Source organism: Lagopus leucura, unplaced genomic scaffold (assembly GCF_019238085.1).
Source record: "Lagopus leucura isolate 7727_CA_CO unplaced genomic scaffold, USGS_WTPT01 Super-Scaffold_100056, whole genome shotgun sequence".
In the NCBI taxonomy this organism is placed as follows: domain Eukaryota; kingdom Metazoa; phylum Chordata; class Aves; order Galliformes; family Phasianidae; genus Lagopus; species Lagopus leucura.
Window position 1 is genome coordinate 1,221,590 of NW_024962302.1, and position 10,877 is coordinate 1,232,466.

General features: G+C 51.7%; 1 protein-coding gene across 19 annotated transcripts in view; it reads right to left on the minus strand.

Annotated features, from left to right (window-relative positions):
• Window positions 1–10,877, minus strand: part of ZMAT4 (zinc finger matrin-type 4) — a 95,004-nt gene that overhangs the window by 74,117 nt on the left and 10,010 nt on the right. For 18 of the 19 annotated variants that reach the window (XR_006181482.1, XR_006181481.1, XR_006181489.1 and 15 more), the window contains exon 1: window positions 4,391–4,509. The exons of the other annotated variant lie outside the window; for it this stretch is intronic. The gene's annotated coding sequence lies outside the window, so the exon portion shown is untranslated. Of the gene's footprint in view, window positions 1–4,390; window positions 4,510–10,877 lie in introns of those variants that run through there. 19 annotated transcript variants of the gene reach the window in all.

Here is a 10,877-nt window from a genome sequence, read left to right on the forward strand (position 1 = left end):
GGCACTGAGCTGCTGATGGCACTGAGCTGCTGATGGCACTGAGCTGCCTGCACCCTGCTTTGCAGAGTTCTTCCTCGCTGTGCAGCAGAGCAGTGCCCTGCAAAGCAGCACCACGCACCGCTCCAGCACCAAGGATGCCTGGTGGTCCCAGGGAGAAAGCAGCAGGCCCTGTGCATCAGCACACACTGATGCAAAGTCAAAGCAGGAGCATCCCTGCTGCCAGCACAGGGGCTGTGTGCATGCACAACACCACTTAGACATTTTTTGCATGGTGGGAAGCAACTACCCCCCCCGATTGCTCTGATCCCTGCTGCTTGCAAAGAGAGCACGGATGCATCCAGGCATGGAGCAATGCACATGGAGCAATGCACAGTACTCGGCCATGCTGCACTGAGCAGCACAGCATGCAGTGCAGCGCAGCACGGAGGGCAGAGCTGCGTGGCTCCTGCTAACACCATCACTTCACATGTGCTTATTATATTTCTAATAATAGAGGAGCTCACCCAACATCCTGTACAACAGGGGGTTTGAGCTGATTAATTTACGGCTTTGGAAGTCGTGGGTGTTCCATTTCATCCCATTCTGGAGTTTCTGACAAGCTGCTCTGGGTGCTGCAGATCCAGCCTCAGAGCTTTTCCCATTTGCTTTATGTAATATTGAAACCAATGTGCTCTGAATATTTGTGGGTCTGTAGCCGTGCCCTTTACGACAGCCTTAAATACCCACGTCTCACTTTTGCCACAAGTCCACCCCACTGGTTTTAAACAGCTGGATCAAACCGAGGAGCACTTTCAAGTTCACACTGCAGCTCTCTGCTTCTCCAGCGTTGGTATCGCCTTCCACATGCAGCTCCATTGCACCCAGGTCCATGGGCAGGCATGTGCTCTGACACACATCATGCATGTGATCTATAGGTGGAGAGCCTGACAGCCAGGCACATCTCCCATGGGCGCATGGAGGCGCAAAGCCATCAGGCACTGCACAACAGGCCAGCTGTAATATTGAGGATATTCATCTCCAGCCATTCCCGGTTAATGGCACAAAGCAAACTGTCAAGAAAAATGGGAACATGACAGTAAAAAGAACAACAAATGAAATCCTAATGCAATTAGAGAGCAATTAGGGATCTGTCCTCCGGGAGCATTTTGGAACTCGGGGTCTTTCTCAAAATCTGATCTCTCTGCAACTTTCTTCCTTTCTAATTAATAAAACACAACACGAGTGCCACAGCTCTCCCCAGCCCCCACAAAATGCCATCCTCCTGCTCTGCAGGAGCAGATGGTGGTGCAGGTAGAAGTGTTCACACCTCTGAGCACGAGGGAAACGCAGCTGTCAGCAGAATGAGGAGCAAAGGCAGTGGGAACAGAAATCTCTCCCTGCAGCTGCTGCAAGGTGACCAAGGATCACACAGACCCAGACATTCTCCTGCAAGGGCCAGGTGAGAGGCATGAGCAGAGAGCAGAGCATGAGTGACCACGGATAAAACGTAGTTCTCCTATGCACGACTTCTATAAAGGCCACAATCCATACAAGTATTTATTTAATTCCTCTTGATTTTTTAAACTGCCTAGAAATAAGCACCCTCAAATTGCTCCAGTGTGCTGCAAAAGGAGCAGGACGGCCTTTGGGTATCAGTCTCTGCTCCATCCTGGCATGGGGGACTTCCAGCATCCCCAGTGCCACACAACTGGCAAGTCTGGAGAGAGCAATCTGCATGTCCTTTATCTGGGGACAAGGGACACTGAGCTTGGTGTCCCCAAGAAATCACAACAGAACTGACAGAAAGGGGCAAAGATGCAGCATCCCCCTGAGCCCGCATCTCTCCAGGCTCATCCACAGGCTGCCTGAAGGTCAAAGCTGCTGAACTAACACAGCAACACCTGGCTCTGCTAAACCTCCCTCAGCAGATGCAAATACAGTCAATCCCACTGCAGGGGTGGCAGCGTAGCATGGGGGGAAACCTTTCCTTTGTTTCCTGAAGCTGCTGCTGTTCCCAGGATGGCTCCTTCCACACCACGCAGCTCCTGCCAGCAAAGGGCATTTTGCACAAGTTGTAAGGAATCACTGAACTTCCATATGGTGCCATCAGGAAGGCAACTGCCTCTGCACTCAGCACTGTGCAATGGAGAGAGAGATGGATCCCCTGAAATGTATTCATTTCTGTACCCAAATCCACCTTTGGGAGCATCTGTGGCCAGGTTTTGGCCTAGAAATTGGCCCAGTTCTGATCTCTCCATGTGGTTCTGGGTTTCACATCCCACTGTGCACCTCGGGAGTTTAACCCAGATGTGGCACAGCACTCAGACAAAACCTGGCAATGCTGGCCTCTCTGTCCTCCTCAGTCCCAAAGCAGAAGGAAGGTAAAACCCACAACGAGACCAGCTTGGCCACCAATGCTCCCAAGGAAATCTCTGTGCACGGAGTGCTGTGCTGGTACCAGAGCGAGGTGTCGCATCAGCAGTGATCAGCAGCTGCAATAAACCCACTGCAAATGGGTATCAGCAGGCAGGTATCAGCAAAACATCTCCCTACACAGAGGAAACCTTTTCCAGAACGGTTAGTGGTCAGTCAGCAACCATGGTAAGAAAACCTGTTGGGTGGATGTGCTCTGCAGCACACCTGAGGAAGCAGAGGTGCAGCACTACAGCTCTTCTGGGTTCCCCGTGGCTCCAGAACAGCAGGAAGAGCAGAAGAGGGCAGGAAAACTCGAGGGAGGATTGAGAGGAAAGCTACAACAGAGCAGCACAGAGCAAAGCAAAGTGACTTCTGAGAACACGCACACCCAGGTCGGGCAGGTAGAGATAGAAGAGCTAAACTGTTATGCAGGAGCAAGGATTAATTACTTGGGGTGACTCAGAAGTGACTAAGACTGATCAGAAGAAATCAATTTGGGGGGAGGTAGAAAATCAAGTCGTGTTTTGGGCAACATCCACCCCAGGGAGAGGGATGCAGAAGGCAGCGGGGCAGCTGCAGGGACACCAAGAACAAGAGCTTTCTGACTGAAGGGTTTTTTGCTCTGGGGGGCAGAGAGCTTCGCTCTCACCGCTTCTGATCAAATACTGGGGGAAGACCCATTTTCCAGTTTCACCCTAAAAAGCTCCTGCACTTCCCTTCCCTCCTGTCCCTTCCTATGGGAGATGAGTCACTGTCTAGCAACCTTTATCAAAATACCTCTTACAGAATTGTCTATTGCAGTAGCAGGGATAGCAGAAGGAGACCCCCCACTCACCACCCCTTTTCCCTGCACTGAATCCCTCCTGCCCTGCACCCCGTGGCTCAGAGCTGCTTATGTGTTTGCACAAGCACAAACACAGCACGTGCTTGTGTGAGAGCCAACGGCACAACCTGCAGAAAATGCAAACCGGGGATTTTTAACTGCCTACTCCAGGCTTTGCAAATCTTGTTCTGCACTCAGTCATGCACGCTAAGGTCATTCCAGTACTATGGGACGAAAAAGGAGCATGTGGCCGCCTGAAGGGCAGCACTAGGGCACGTTCCTGGTCAGGTGCTACCTACCAGTCCATGGATAGGGATCACCAACAATTCATACGTCCCAGGAGTCATGAGAGGAGAGCTCTCAGGCAGCTCAAATGGCAGTGCTCATGGAGCATGAGGACAGCTGTTCTGAGGCTCAGACCTGCAGACAGCTCCGGTGCAACACGTGGGGTCAGCTGACCCCAGGAGCACACCGAGCCCCCCCTGCCAGCAGCTGCTTCAAGTTTGCTGCTGCTTTTCCTGCAGGTTCTTCAACAGTGCCCGGCTCAGGGCTGGCCAGGAGTGGCTGTCCCACTGCTCAGCTACCTCCCCAAAACCTGCTTTTGCTCTCAGAGCACTGCTGGCCTGGGAAGTTCTCCAAACTTTAAGAACAGCAGAGGCAATACGTTGGATTCCTGCATCTGCAGACATCGAGTCTGCAGTCGAAGGAGCTTGTTTTTAGGGCTGTGCTGGGGAAAAGCCTGCACAAAGCACCCCTCATTTCTGCTGACCAACCAATGCAGGACAAAGTCCCCACCGAGGCACCAAGTCGGCTCTGGTCACCTCTGAACAGGTGGATGTTGCACTCCATAGCACCACTGGAGAGCATCCTGGCACCCGACAGGCTCTGGGTCACACACAATGCATGCTGGCCACTTCCAACCTCTGGCACAGCATGAGGGAAGCAAGCATTGCCAGCGGGCCCTGCATGCAGGCTATGCCATAGCAGCAGCACCAAAACAGCCCCAGCTGCCCCATACACCTGGCACCGCATACCAGCATCACCGCCCATCCCTCCCACTGCCTTCAGACCAGCGCTGTCACTGCATACAGCTCATTTCCCCATAAACTTTCCTCCAACTCTAAGCAGCAATCGAGCAACAAGCAGCACAAGAGCCGAGAGGAGGGGCAGTACCTTCGCGTCTCCGATGTGCAGAGGGTAACGGCCGCTCCTGCGGTGCTGCTGGGATAGGAGCGCGTCGGAGCCGCAGTCCCGGCTTTCCTCTCCCCACGAACAGATCTCTCAGTCGCCCAGACCAACTGTGCTGGAAAGGCACTCGGTTTCATCTGCTGGAGCTCCAGCTCCACCCCTAGCAGCAGCGATTGGCTCCGTGGTGCTCTGCAAGGCTGCGCTGGCCCCGGCAGCCTCCCTCCGGCTCCAGCTCCTGAGACCATCGGGAGCTTCCCTGAGCAGTAAGCAGAGGAGAGCAAGGGGATTGGGTTCATCCTCAGACCAACAGCTGACACGGGTTCCTTCAGGCAGGGCCCACACGATGCAGAAGCCAAGGAGCTTTTGCTCGAGGCCAGCAGCAGATGAGAGCGCGGCAACAAATGGGGGATGGAGAAACAAAGGGGATGCAGAGACCTGCAAACCACATGCAACAAGGGGACAACACCTACTGCAGCACCATGCACACAAGTCTGGGAGTCTGTGATGCACAGCCAGGTTTACACTGAACAGAGCTCTCTGAACCAGGCGATCTGGAAAGCAGAGCAAGCATTTATTCTTTTGTGAGGAGCATCTTCCAGGCACGCCCAGCTCACAGCTCAGGCTGAAAAACCTGGGCACCAAGGCAAACACAGGCACAACCTCCTGCATCTTTCCTCTGCCAGCACAAAGCCTCAGAGGCGCCGTCTCTCCTCCCTCCATTCTGCTCCTAACAAAAAAAAAGAAGATGCTGAGGACTGGCTGGGTTCCACCGAGCGTTTCTGTCCCTGTTTGGCAGTCTTGGCAGCACCGCCTGTGCCTGCACGTGAGTCTCAGCTGAAGCAGCTGCAACAGGGGCCAGGAGCTGCATTTTGCCCTGCCAGGACCTGCAGGCCATGCCTGGTGGGTGAGCAGCAGCGCTGGATGCTCCCAGCCCCTTCCTGCAGCTCCGTCTGACTGAGCCCCACCTGTTTGGTTTGGGAGACGATCAGAGAGCCCAGGATAGTCCTCAAAACAGCTGCTTATCCCTCTGCCTTCTCAGCAGCTCATAAATATTCTCTTTGATGCTGTGATAATCCCTTTTGTGTTTCGTAGGCCAATTAATTTGGAGACTTAGAAAACGCACACAAAAAATATCAGAAACCTGTTACTATTTTGATTTATATTTAAAACCAGATCTTCTCTGGTGCACAACAACATTACAGTGACACTCAGAGAGCACAGTGATTCTCATTTCTACACGAAGTGCCTCAAGAAGCTCAAAGCACCTTCTGCTGGCACACTGGGATGGGATCACTCACAAAGGTGGAGCAGAGGTGTTCCAAACCAATGGATTTGGGTTGTGCAAGAATCAGGCTGAGCCACGCTGCTGCATTTCTGCTGCTGGGTGTCTGGAACATTCACTTCAGTGTCTTTAAATCACCTAGAGGACCTCAGCACCAGTTTTTTTCCATTCTGTCTGACAGTAACACTTTTACAAAGTGTTTGAATGCTTGCTGATCCCGCCTGGCTCTTTAGCTGCAAATGCTCCTCAGCATTTTTAAGCTTTAGAAAGTAAGCATGCTTAGTTTTTAAGCCATGTATCTAAGCATCCAAAACTGACACAAAGTCCTCAGAACTGCCACCAGCTGAGAGGTGCAGGCCAGACACTGCTTGCAATGATGCAGCTGCCATTCAGCGAAGGGAGAATCCTTAAATCTCTTCCTTACCTCCTAACCCATTCCTCCAACAAAGCTGCCTCCAAGCAGAATTCCCTTTGCAGATGATAACAACGAATGTGAGTGATGCTGCACTGCCCTTCTAGGTGCCAGCCAAAGAGGCAGAGCTCTCCATAGCTCTCCCTGATAGGTTTGGACAGTCCTGGCTCAGACCAAAGCACAGCACTGGAAAATTCAGTTTTTCTCCATCCCAGTGCACTGCCAGGACTGAGGAATGTGTTTACTGGCCCTGAACTGGACTAATTACAGAACAACCTGAAATGCCTCAAAATACAGAGCAGGAAAACAACGGCTGTGATTGATTAATCGCAGTAGTGAAGCTGAAGGGTTTGATCATTCCCAAAAACACTTTAATATCTCATTCTCCAAAGAGGGAGAGGCTACTGCAGGCACAGAACAAAGCAGAGCTCAGGCCGGGTTCTCTTCCCCCCAGTGGCTCCAAGCAGACTGCGGTGCCTGCAGCAAGAGGAGAGCACAGCACTGCATGAGCAAGCACAAGGGCACTTTGCCCCTCAGAGCAGCCCATCTGGCCAGAGCCAGCCCATCCCTTCATCATGAGATGATCCCAGTGGGCATCATCTCCTTGTTCCCATTTCTCCTTGCTGCACACTTAAAGCAGCACCCTGCTGGTGCCACTGAATGGTGATGGGTCGGACATGCGTCCATTGCTCCATAGGCACCAGGACCCAGCAGCACCCAGCACAGCAGGGCACGTGCAGAGATCCCAACTGCAAAGCACATCTGACACTGCCAGGCTCCCTTTGCTCACAGAGAGAAGCCAACAACCTCGCAGGTGAATAACGTCATTTCCCTTCAAATCATCCTGCCCAGAGGATCTCACCCTTCCTCCTACATGCATTACAACCATAAGGATATGAAATCCTCAGACTCCTTGCAAACGCTCCCCTCCTCTAGGAAAAGATCCTCTGAGGAACCCTCTGAGCAGATCTTGTGCACACAGAGACCAAAGGTGCAGAGCACAGCTGACCTGGAATCCCAGCTCAGGGCCGTTAGCACTGCAGTGATCAAATTTTGGGTACCCGACATCCTCTGCTCTCAGTGCCACTGCCAGACTTTGACCTGCCAAAAAGCAGAAACCAGATTTTTCCTAAAGAAACCCCAGGTCTGACTGCCTGCTGCCAGTGCAGCACTCTGTGGTGACATTCAGCTCCCAAGGCACCACAAAGCCCAGTGAATCCTTAGAAAAATCTCCAGAAATAGATTTTTGTCACAGTTATAAGCACAGCCTCCTGTTGCTTTCATAGAATCACAACATAGCCCAGGTTGGAAGGGACCTCGAGGATCACGAAGCTCCAACCCCCTGCTGCACGCAGGGCCACCAACCTCCACATCCAACAGAAGCCCAGGCTGCCCAGGGCCCCATCCAACCTGGCCTTGAACACCTCCAGGGATGGACGGGGCATCACAGCCTCTCTGGCAGCTGTTCAGCCCCTCCCCGCTCTCACAGCACACAACTTCCCCTGACATCCAACCTCCAGCTGCCCTCCCTCCATTCAAACCGTTTCCCCTCGTCCTGCTGCCATCTCCCCTTGCACAGAGCTGACTCCCCTCCTGCCTGCAGGCTCCCTTCAGGCACTGCAGGCTGCACTGAGGTCACCCCGCAGCCTTCTTTTCTCCATGCTGAACAAGCCCAGCTCCCTCAGCCTGTCTTCGTGGTGGAGGTGCTGCAGCCCCTGCTCATCTCTGCAGCTCCTCTGCACCCTCTCCAGCAGCTCCCTGTCCTTCTTGTCCTGGGTGCTCCAGCCCTGGACGCAGTGCTGCAGATGGGGCCTCACAGGAGCAGAGCAGAGGGGGACGATCGCCTCCCTGTCCTTGCTGGCCACCCCTTTGCTGATGGAGCCCAGGAGAACAAAACCAACCCATTGTTCTGCTTCTCCTTCCCACTGGGATTGCACATCAGCATTATGGCAACCAAGCAGACGTAACTCACAGCACCTCATAGCCACACCATCAATCTGTCCCCACTGCCACATCCCCCATTGCTCAGCTCTTCCCCCTTTCCCCAACGGTGAAAAAAATAAAAAGAAACCATCTCTTTTCAAAGTCATTTTGTTTATAAGCAACAGTGCCCAGATGAAGGGGCGAGGCAGAGGCACTAGATGGAAGGGAAACAGCCAAAGTAGCAGCACCTGTTTTGCTTTATTTCTGAAGACCCAGCTCACAGCGCACTCACAGCTCAATGCCTGCACAGCAGAGCGTGTCAAAGGACACTGCACAGCCTGCCTGAGCACATCACAGCCAGGGCCAGCGAGGTGTGGGTCACCTTGTCAGGCAGAAGGGGTACATCTGAAAGTAGATTTATGCTGCACTTTAAAAATCTCTCGTATTGCAGTGAAACAATTGAGGTGTGGGAATGCTCTGCTGTCTGGGGAACTCAGAGCAAAGGCTGGAGAGAAGATAGATGGTGCTCCGCCGTGCGTTGCAGCAACATCTGCTGTTCTTCTCAGTGCTCACTGCTTACCTTCCCTTCTTTGGGCTGTTCTGTATTGTCCACGCTTAGTTTTCTGAGCTGGCAAGCATGGAGGAGTTAAGAGGAGAAGAAATTTTAGGCAGAGGCACAGTCATCTGTGCACTGGTTTGAGAGAACCTTGCAGCAAACTCTGCCTGAACTGGCAACTCATCTCCAGCAAGACAGGGCACAAACAAAGCAGCTGGCCCTCGCTCCAACACTGTCCAACAGTGGGATGTCCCTGGATAGCTTGCTCTGGTTTTGTTAGCTCATCCTCAACCACAGTTTTTAATCCAGGAGAAAAAAAAAGGCTGAGCCCTGACTCTGACAGAGCATTCTCAGCTCTGTGCATGAGAACTGCAGCACCCAGGGAGCTTAAACAAAGAACCCCAAGGCAGTCCCAGCCTGAACCACTGGGAACAGTGCCATCCTCCTCAGACAGGAGATGGTTATTTGGAAATGTAATTTCCGAGGTCACCTTTCATCATCCAGGCAAACTGTGTGAGCAGCACAGAGCACAGGCACTGTTTTGCTGAGCTGAAGGCAGCGCAGGGACTTCCCACAGGGCACCGTCAGTCTCTGATGTGGGTTCTGCACTACGTTTGGCACCACAAGCCATTTCCCTGGCCCTGTATTGCAGGGCACTGCATGTCTACCTGGTTATAAATAGTTTGTAGCACTACTGAGCAAGAATTAATGACTTTTCTAATTACACCACATCAGTTGGTGACAGTGGGCTTAGCATTCCGAGCCCACTCTGCGTTGCTGTCTGCAGAACATACCTGTGCATCACCTCATAGATCCAAGGAATCTCAAGTCAGAAGAGCAGCAGATGAAGAAGGACGTGCTTTAGTATTAAAGAGGACAGCAGGAATCCATTCCTGCTCTAAGTTAACGAAAAGGAACCTTAACAGCTTTGAGAGGCACCTCAGAGCTGTGCTCCCACAAACATCGTCTGTGATTCTTTCCATCTCACATGGCTCTCTCTGCATATGCAGGAGAGCTGTTCCATATCAGCTTCCCAATTAACCCTAGGGTTTAAATTGGCCTTCCTTGTTTACAAGGCAGCTGCTCGCTTTGACCTCCTGGAAAGGAGCATTTTCCACATCTTGCACTGCCACAACTGATCCCTGTGCTGCTGCACAGCTGCTCACGTTTCAGCAGCTCACAGCAGACGCTGCATTTCTCTGCAAGAGCTATCAGAAGGGAAGGGATCAGGCAAGTTATTTTGTCCAGCCATCTGGAAACAATACAAGGCAATCCTTGCAACACAGATCCTGGTCTTTGTCAGGTTTCATTTAAGGCCTCCCAGGATAACAATTCTATCAGCTCCACAGGCAGCACCTTGGGCTGCTCTGTTAGGGATGAGGACCAGAGCCATACGAGTGGCTTTCCAGCTGATGACTTACATCTCCTCCAGCCAAAGCGACCCGACACGAGGAAACAACCAACCTCTGTTTCGTTGCCAAGGTTTCTCATTTTTATGTCTAAGGATGTATATTTATTTATAGTGCCCCATGCTGTCAAAAAAGAGCAAAGGGAACAGCAGATAAGACAGCCCGGCAGAATTGTTTCTCAACAACAAAATGTTTTTCACTGTTTCCACGAGGCATCAGCAGCTCTTTAAAGTCTTTTTTATTACATTTCTGCACTGGAATCAAAACCGTATTTCAAAGACGCTTTCACTTTGAAGAACAAAATGCAGATTCTGTTCCACACCACCTGCAAACAGCAGAGCCGTGACCCACATTAGGAGCTTCCCACAGAGGAGGGAGCTCTGGGGATGAGAGATGTCCATTTAAAACACTTTAAAAATAAAAGGTCATGGGGAAATTGCTGCCTCCCTAATTATAGCCGTCGCTCTCGTGTTACACGGCCACAACTCGGGTTCCTAATTTAAATTATCATCAAGCCTTTGCTGCAGGCCTGGAGCTTAATGAATTTTGCTCTCCGAGAGATTAAGAGCACATTCGTATCAGAGACAGCTGAGGAAAAACAACACAAGAAGCTAAATAAGGAGCAAAATCACAGCACATCCCCAGGCTGCCCTCCCTTTTTCACAGGGTCTTGGATTGATACACGATGCCCACGCAACATGCTTTTTTTTTTGTTTTGTTTTTTTTTCCTTTCCCCATTTTATTTCAGTATTTGCATTTGTGGCTGCCCTGAGGAGCAGCTTAGAACCCAGCTTAGAGTTTAGAGCCCAGCCTAGAACTTAGAGCCCAGAGCTTAGAGCATAGCCTAGAGCTTAGAGCCCAGAGCTTAGATCTCAGCCCAGAGCTTAGAG